This window comes from Crocodylus porosus, unplaced genomic scaffold (genome assembly GCF_001723895.1).
Source record: "Crocodylus porosus isolate Cpor-Errol unplaced genomic scaffold, CroPor_comp1, whole genome shotgun sequence".
Classification (NCBI taxonomy): Eukaryota; Metazoa; Chordata; order Crocodylia; family Crocodylidae; genus Crocodylus; species Crocodylus porosus.
The window spans coordinates 29,985,134-29,993,536 of NW_017728931.1; the positions used below are offsets into that span (position 1 = coordinate 29,985,134).

Genomic DNA, 8,403 nt, shown 5'->3' on the forward strand with positions numbered 1-8,403 from the left:
TATCCTGTCCCTCCTGTACAACCTATAGCCCTTGACATTCACCGCCCAGTCATGCGTAGAGTCCCACCATGTTTCCGTGATCCCCACTATGTCCGGGCTGGTGTCAGCCATCAGGAGGGTGAGTTCCTCCTGCTTGTTTCCCATGCTACGAGCGTTTGTGTAGAGGCATTTGAGGCCTCCTGTGGATGTGAGTACTGCTTCCCTACTCCCAGCATTGCTCTGGCCCCCATTGCGTACCTGTTTGCTCGTTTCGCTCGTTGGGCTGGGATGGGCTGTAGTTGTGGGTGTTGTTTGTTGATATCAGATTTACCCAAAGAACCTTGTCTGCCTATGCCCTTAGACCAACATAGCTACAACCTACGCCCCTGTAGCCCCATACAGTCATTCAGCTGAAGGGCCAAAACTTCACTGGCAAAGAAAAGAAACGTGTATATTTTACTTTACCTAGAATAATTTCCTGTATGTTTCTCACATGCTGTCAATACAGAGCCAAGTCACAAAGTCCATGTTTAATATTTGAACAATGCTGCTTTGAAAGCCATTCCCTGCAATATGCAGAATTAGTAAGGACTGAACATTTTAGACAATGAATGTTAATCCCTCCTCTTGTTTTCTTATTTTTGGTACTTTGAATTTTACAAGGAAACTAGCATTTATTATGCAGTGGTTCATTTACCTTTGGTATGAATGACTCCAGCTTAAAAAAAAAAAGATTACTGAGAAAGTGAATATAGAAATGCAAAATAGAATTGGCACATATGTCCTAAAGATGGAGTTTAAACTAAAGAGGCATGACAGACACAAGGAAAGCTATCTTAACAGATTTGAAATCTCACATTATATAAATGTATGTACTGTTTCAGAAAGGAAGAGATCCAGGTAAGAAGGTTTCAGAGTAAAAACCAAACTCTTGAAGTTCAGGAGTGTTTGAATCAATGGTTTTGATTCAGGGCTATTTCTATACCATTGTGCTTTTGTTTTTATTCTTCTTACCTTTTGTGGTTGTCGACAGTGTTTCTTTATGTTGTTCTTCTCACATCACTCAGTCCGGTGTGTCTGCTCAATGGCTTTCTGTGAAATTCAGCTTTGTCATTCTAGTGCACTCAGAGGAATTTGTTGACCTTCTGTGAATTGTTCATATTGTGCACTGTACAAATATAAAACATGATCTTGTGATACCAACATATTGTTAAGACAAGCTGCACAGCAATTTCTGCAGACTATTTTCCATGCAAGACCTTGTAGGTCCAATACTTTCCTATAACCCTTAATATGCTGGATCTACCCATGAAAAGAGCTGTAAAGCTGAGCAGTAACATAATGATAGTGGAGGGGTGGGGGGAGGTGTAGCCAGGCAGGAGCCCTAGGCAATACCTAAGTGGGAAAAGGGAACCAGAATGGAGCTATGCAGACACCTCATCCCTCCCCCGCCCCATGCCCTCTGTATAACTAATGCATCTTCTTTAAAATGGATTTTCATCCCTTATTTTAAAAAATTAGCCAGCACCATATAAACCATGTGTATCATCTCTTCCAAACCAACAGGACGGAGGTAGATATAATTGTGTGTATAATCACAGAGCTAATTTAACTGCATATTTAGGAACACTACCCAGGCCAGAATGGTGTTTGTTATTAAAACTTTTTTATTAAAAACTTTACTTGCATTCCATATGAGATGCAACAACTGTTTATTGTGATTTTTTAAAAATATAAATGATTTGAAGGAACTGCTTGGTTTAAATAATCAGATCAATATGTGATTTTACACATCTGTTATGCAAGCATAAGTTTGTGGAAAAAATTGTGTCAGATCATCTGAGAGACTGTGAGATCATATAATTAAAAACTGTCTTAAAAGTAATGGTCAGAGTAGACAAAAAATTGTTACAAGTTAGTCATTTTAAGTATTTAGGAAACGAGATATGCAAAGGTGATAACATTTTACTAGATGTCATACAATGAATGGCAAGCAGGCAGCAAACAGCTTACATAAACTTGAAAAGATTTGGACAAGTGGAATGATCAGGACTGGTATCTTATCTGACAGAGTCATATAGAAATAGGGGTGAAAGGAACCTCCAGAGGTTATCTAGTCCAACCCCCTGCCTAAGGCAGGATCATCCCTATCCAAACCATAACCTAAACTCTACATAAGACTGCTGTCAACCCTGACATAACACAGAATGTTGTTAATATATCATCAAGAAGCCCTGGGTAGAGCCCCACTACAGAGGAAGGCAAAATACCTCCCCCCCATCCCCAGGCCATCCTAATCTGAGCATGGAGTAAAATTCCTTCCTGACCTGAAATACAGTGACTGGTTTGATCCTGAGCAGGGAGGGCAAGGCTCTTTAGCCAGGAACCTCTGGCTTTTACACCAGCACACCTCAGTCAAAGATCCCAGTCTTGGCTGTAGCCAGCAGCCAAAACCTCTGGGAAGGCTTAAAAACACCCTGACACATACATATAGTAGGGGGAGGGGTAAACTAGGAAAGCCCAGATGTATGAAAAATTCCCATGGTAGAACATAGGTACAGCTACACTTAGATCATCCCCAACCAGTGGTTATGCAGCCTCTTCTTGAACACCTCCAGTGATGGGTAGTCAACAACTTCCCCAGGCAGTCTAATTCCATTGCCTGTTTTAACAGTGAAGAAGTGTTTCCAGCTATCCAATCTAAACTTACTTTTCTGTAACTTCCAGCCACTGCTCTGCATCTTCATCCTTGCAGCAAGAGAGAACAGGTCCTTTCCTTCTTCTCTATAGCAGCCCTTCAAGTGTTTGAAAACTGCTATCATGTCCCCTCGTCTGCCTTTTCTGCAAGCTGAACATGCCTACCTCTTTGGCCTCTCTCCTCATAAGGCTTGCTTTCCAAGCCCTTTATCATCTTTGTTGCCTGCCTCTGGACCCTAACTTCTCCACATCCTTTGTAAAATGTAGGGCCCATAATTTTACACAGTAAACCAGATGAGGCCTAACCAGTGCTGAGTAGAGAGGCAGTACCACCTCCACTGTCTTGTACCTAACATTTCCATTGATGCATCCCAAAACTGCATTCACCATTTGTGCAGCTGCATCATGTTGCAGACTTGTATTGAGTGTGTGGTCTACCAAGATTCCGAAGTCCTTTTCCCTAGTGCTGCAATCCAGCCAGGTGTCACTCATTTTATATTTGTGGCTTTGATTATTCCTCCTGAAGGGTAGCACCTTGCATCTTGTTAGCTCCAGCCCAGCTTTCCAATCTGTTGAGATCTTTCTGAATTGCGCTCATATCCAATGCATTTACAATCCTTCAGTGTATTTGCAGTCCTTCCCAATTCCATGTCATACACAAACTTGCTCAAGCAGCTTTTTCTGCTAGCATCCAAGTCATTAATTAATGTGTTGAACAACACCACACTGTGCACAGACCTCTGTGGGACTCCATTTAAAGCGCCTGCCATTCTGACATGGACCTGTTAATAATTACCCTTTGCTTGCAGCTATTTAGTCAGTTATCAGTCCACCTTGTAGTAGTTTTATCTAGCCTACATTTCTCCAATTTGTTTATGAGAAGGTCATGCAAAACCTTGTGAAAAGCCTTGCAGAAGTCCTCCTCTTGTGGAACAGTCCTAAAAATCCAGAATGGAAACAAGAAGCTAACTCATGCCAAAGTATACATCTGTTGAATATTCTCAGAATTCATTGAAAACCACTACTTACAAGGTCAGAAACTCTGTAGAAAGCAACCAACTCAAAATATCAACTAGAGCATAACAACCCTGGATATGCATTGGATGAGCTTTAAAAATACCATCATTGTTACTTACATGTTAAGTGATAACAGACATACCACCTGGAAGAGAAAAGGGTAACCCAGAGAAATGTTATATAAAAGTATAGATAAATAAGTGGAAAAACCTGAGTAGAACAATGTCAGAAATTAGGACATGCCATCAGCACCTGATATCATGTTAGGAAAAAGAAAGAAAGAAAAGAAGAAAGCTTACAGAAAGAACATTCAGGTAGCAGATCACTCAATGAAGGATGACTTCCAATGTTAGATTTCATAATTCCCAAATGTTAGACTCAGCCAACATAACTTCAATGTTATCCTAGCATAACATTCTGGATAAAATTTCCTAGGTGAAGTAAAAAAAAAAGAAGAAAAGTAGGAGGAAAGCAGCAATCCTATTCTGAACTTGCAGTCCTGTTCAGGGTTGGGAAAGGCATGAAGAGCAAAGGTAGGGGTGTCTGCAGGCTGGAATGCCTGCATACTTCCTCTCTTGGAAGAATTGCTATTGCAGCAGTAGAAATAAAAACTTGTCCATGGCCTATATGACCACCCCCATTCCCAGCCTTCCAGTGGCAATGAGATCTAGCAGAAATTTTTGGCTCTGAGCCTTTCCCCTGTTACAGACTTGTTGTAAATGGCACAACCACCTCTTCTCAATCTCAAAACAGACTCATAAAAAAGTTAACTTTGGTTTCTTAAACAATCCGGATTTGACTTACTACCGGTTTAGCTATCCATAGGTTTAAAAGCCGCCAAACCTAGAAATCCCAGTGCATGTCTGAAATTCTGACTTTAAGGTATCTTGTAGTGAAGCATTCTGGATTTCCATTTTATAATACAAAATATCATGTATGCAATAACATCTTTTCAAGGTCTAGTGTCACAATGTTTTGGAAATGAACCACTGTTTTCTTTAGAAGAAAAGACTAGAAAATCCATGGTGGCACAAATTACAGACATTGCTGATATGTATTGCCTAAGTACCTGTTGGATAAAATCCCTAAAGTTACTGCCAATGAGAACATGTAAAAAGTTGAAATATTTAATCACATAACCCATTTATGGAGTCACAGTTTTACGTACATTTTTAGCTTGGGCTAAAAATAAGCTTTGATTTGGGGGACTACTTGCATTTATTGCTGTTTGCAATGGTTAATTTGTAACATCTCAGAATTGTAATGCAACCCTAGCTGAAGTTGAGACAACGCAATATGGAGGTTGTAACCTGTTTAAAATCCATCTTACTGCAAGTTAGAAACAATGACATGATTCTCCACCAAGTCATCCTTGTGCTCCATTCCTGAAATCAGTGGGATTTATGAAGCCCTCATATGCATATCCAGTTTATGGAGTGATCTATTGTAACCATGTTAACAAATGTGGTGATATTTGTAAGAGAGACAAAACCTTTTAGAAGCACATACTCTAAATTTCAAGTACATTTCTTAAATATATAGCACAGTGGTTCTCAACCTTTTCAGAATCGGGGCATCCATGCTGTTTTTCGAATATGGGGACAGCCCCAGTTGGGAACCACTGTTGGTGTGGTCTCAGTGCTTCTCAACTGGGTTTTGCGGCCTCCAGGTAAAACTGCTGTGTGTGCCTGCTGCACAGGCAGCCCAGGAAGGGCTGTGGAACATGTGCACATTCCTGCCATGTTACGGCTCTCTGATAACTCGTAAAACATGGTAGGAGAGTCTGCTCAAGCTGTAATCCTTCCCGGTCTGGCTCCCCCACACCATACTTCTCCTGGAAACAAAGGCACAAGGATGGAACTGCCCTGTACTCTTCTGCTTCTGGGAGGAGCATTGGAGGGAGAGAGCACAGGCTGGAAAGGGCTACAGCCCAAGCCAGCTATCCTGTCACACTTTAGGGTTACCAGAGAGCCCTAATACAGCAAGAGTGTGTATATGCCACAGCCCCACACACGGCACTTTTACCTGGCTGTCATGTTGGTGGCAACACTTGTACTGCAGCAACTCTAAAGGAGTCTCGTTGAACCCCAGCTGAGAACCACTGATACAGCACTTCGCTGTTGAATCCACATCTACATCATCATTTGTTAGTTCCTTGAATTCCTTCAAAATTCCTCTGGAGGGCACTATTACCATAACTATACAATTAGCTACACAGTTGTAATAGACTAAATAGCCTTGTTGACAGCAGACAGAATGTCTTTTAACCAGAATTTTTTTTTAGTGCTGCTTTGGTTTCTCACTCTCTTTGCTACAGATGAAAAATGAGTGCTGGGCACAGAATGCCAAAGTGGAGTAAAAAGTATATTTAAAAGAATTTAAAATAACATAAAACAAAACAAAATTCTTAACAGGCAGCATCATCCATGCTCTCTCTACTAGAATATGATGCACCTTTCAAAGACTTCAGCTTCAAACACTGTTCCCCATGAACAGTCTAAATAGCCACATTGTGCTGGAAAAGTACTCCTCTTCTACCTTGATTCCAGGGCCTTTAGTAATTTCTCTGTGGTCATTAGTTTAGCATTAGAGGAGGAAGTGGTATCTATGTTTAACCCCCTCTTTAACAGCAGAGTGGCCTGTATTGGCAAGGCCATCTATGCCCATGAAAGATAGTGCAGGATGTCTATCTTAGATATATGGGAAGGATTTTTGGGGGGAGAGGAAAGATATTTTTCTAGTATATCAGGTCTTGCAGGTTTTTAAGAACAAGGAAGAAATGAGGAACATACTTCATCATTTACCTGAAAACGTAAGTTAAAAAGGGAAGAGAAAAACCCATGAACATTTGAAGTGAACATTCAGATTTAACCCTGCTCTCATGTGCATTAGAATATTATATAATTGCATAACATTATTTCTCCAGGTTTCCCCTTTCAGTTTTTGCAGGGTTCTAAGTAGTGAGATGTCAACCTCAAAAATACTGAGCCTTAATTTCTGGATTAGAACAACTGGAACCAAAGTAGACAGCAGCTACTTGTCTAAACACATCAACTTATTTCCTTCACTCTCTCCTCGTACCACAACTCCTAATGTTACATTCACATGTTGCATCTTATTTCTAATTAGACTGTAAATCCTTGGGTCAGGGCTCTTTGAGTTTCTGTGTAGCATGCATCTCAGCAAGACTAACTACTAATTAAGTCTTCTGGCACTACCATAATAGGACTACTATAAAAAGTAATTTATAATAATATTCCATCCTACCAAGATACAGTTTAGAGAGGGATCGCCTTAGAGTACATCAGGTCCCCATATTTATATTTGTCTATGTGTAAGGTGCAGCTAGGCTCTATTAAAATTACAAAATAATAAAAAAATCCTTTGATTTCACTGAAAGTGTAATTATTAAAAAACTTTCCCTTGTATTATTATTTTCCCCTCCATTTAATCTTTAATTCACCATTTCTAATACTTAGTTAATGAAAAGAATGTATATCTATCACTTTCTTGTAGGTACCTAGAATCTCATTCCTTTGTTTGTCACATTTGTATTCACATGCTGCAAATACTGGATTTCTTCTAATCTTTATCCTCCAATAACAATTGAAATGTTTTATTTTGGACAACAAGAAAAGATTCAAAACAGAATTACATGAAGTTTTCAAGAAGATTTAGGGAGAGGGAAAAAATGAGAGGTCAGATTTTGGGTAAACCAACCTTGGCAATGTCCTTTTAAAGTACTCCCCAGGTAGCTTTAACTTTTGAAACCAGTACTTGAGCAGCAGCTTACCCCATGGGTCCAGTCAGCTTGGCAGAATGACAGAGGTCAACAATTCACTCGAATGAACAATTTCTCCCATATATAAAGGCAGGCATTCAATTCTTTCTCCTTTTACCTGTCCTTTAAAAAGTTTAAACTGAGACTAGCATAGGTATCATGCACAATGCAATGAAAATCCCACTTTCTATTAACCCTTTGAACCCTTGTGATAAAAATTCTTCTCATGGTAATTTTAAACTGAGGGACCCCCTCACCAAACACACACACACACACACACACACACACACACACACACACACACACAAACACTTCCCATAACTACTGCAGAGTGCATACAGAAAACCTGATGTTCTTGCAGAAATTTGGCTGGGGGATTTTTCACATCTCTTTGACCTACATGGCTTAATGCATAACTACCTATGTTCATTAGAATAGACGCATTTCAATTAGGCAGAAAAACGGAGGCCTACCTAGGCAGTTTTGTGCTCGGGGCAGCAGTAGTGCTCAGGGCAGTAGCTGGGCTGCTAGCAATGATGCCAGGCCAGCAGTGGCTGTAGCTGCTATTTACGTGCTCCCCTAAGTTGGTGCCTGGGGATGGTGCCTACCCACCCTTCCTTAGTAACACTATGGCAGAAAAAACTTTGCAGGGTAATGAGATTCTGTGGCTGAAAAGCATGTGCAGAACTTAGGAATTAAAGAGCCCCAGAGCACCCTGTTCAAATTCACTCATGACACCAAGCTGTGGGGTAAAGTGTATACACCGGCTGACAGGGACCGCATCTAGGCAGACATGGATAGGTTGGAGAAGTGGGCGGATCTGAACAGGATGCAATTCAACAAGGACAAGTGCAGGGTGCTGCACCTGGGGAGAGGGAACCAGCATTATGGTTATAGGTTAGGGGCTGACCCTCTCGGCAGCACAGAGG

General features: G+C 40.7%; 1 protein-coding gene across 1 annotated transcript in view; it reads right to left on the reverse strand.

The window, feature by feature from the left end:
- Window positions 1–8,403, reverse strand: part of LOC109315918 (phosphatidylinositol 4-phosphate 3-kinase C2 domain-containing subunit gamma-like) — a 16,330-nt gene that overhangs the window by 6,812 nt on the left and 1,115 nt on the right. Inside the window, exon 2 of the mRNA XM_019543879.1 lies at window positions 994–1,147. The gene's annotated coding sequence lies outside the window, so the exon portion shown is untranslated. The remainder of the gene's footprint in view (window positions 1–993; window positions 1,148–8,403) is intronic.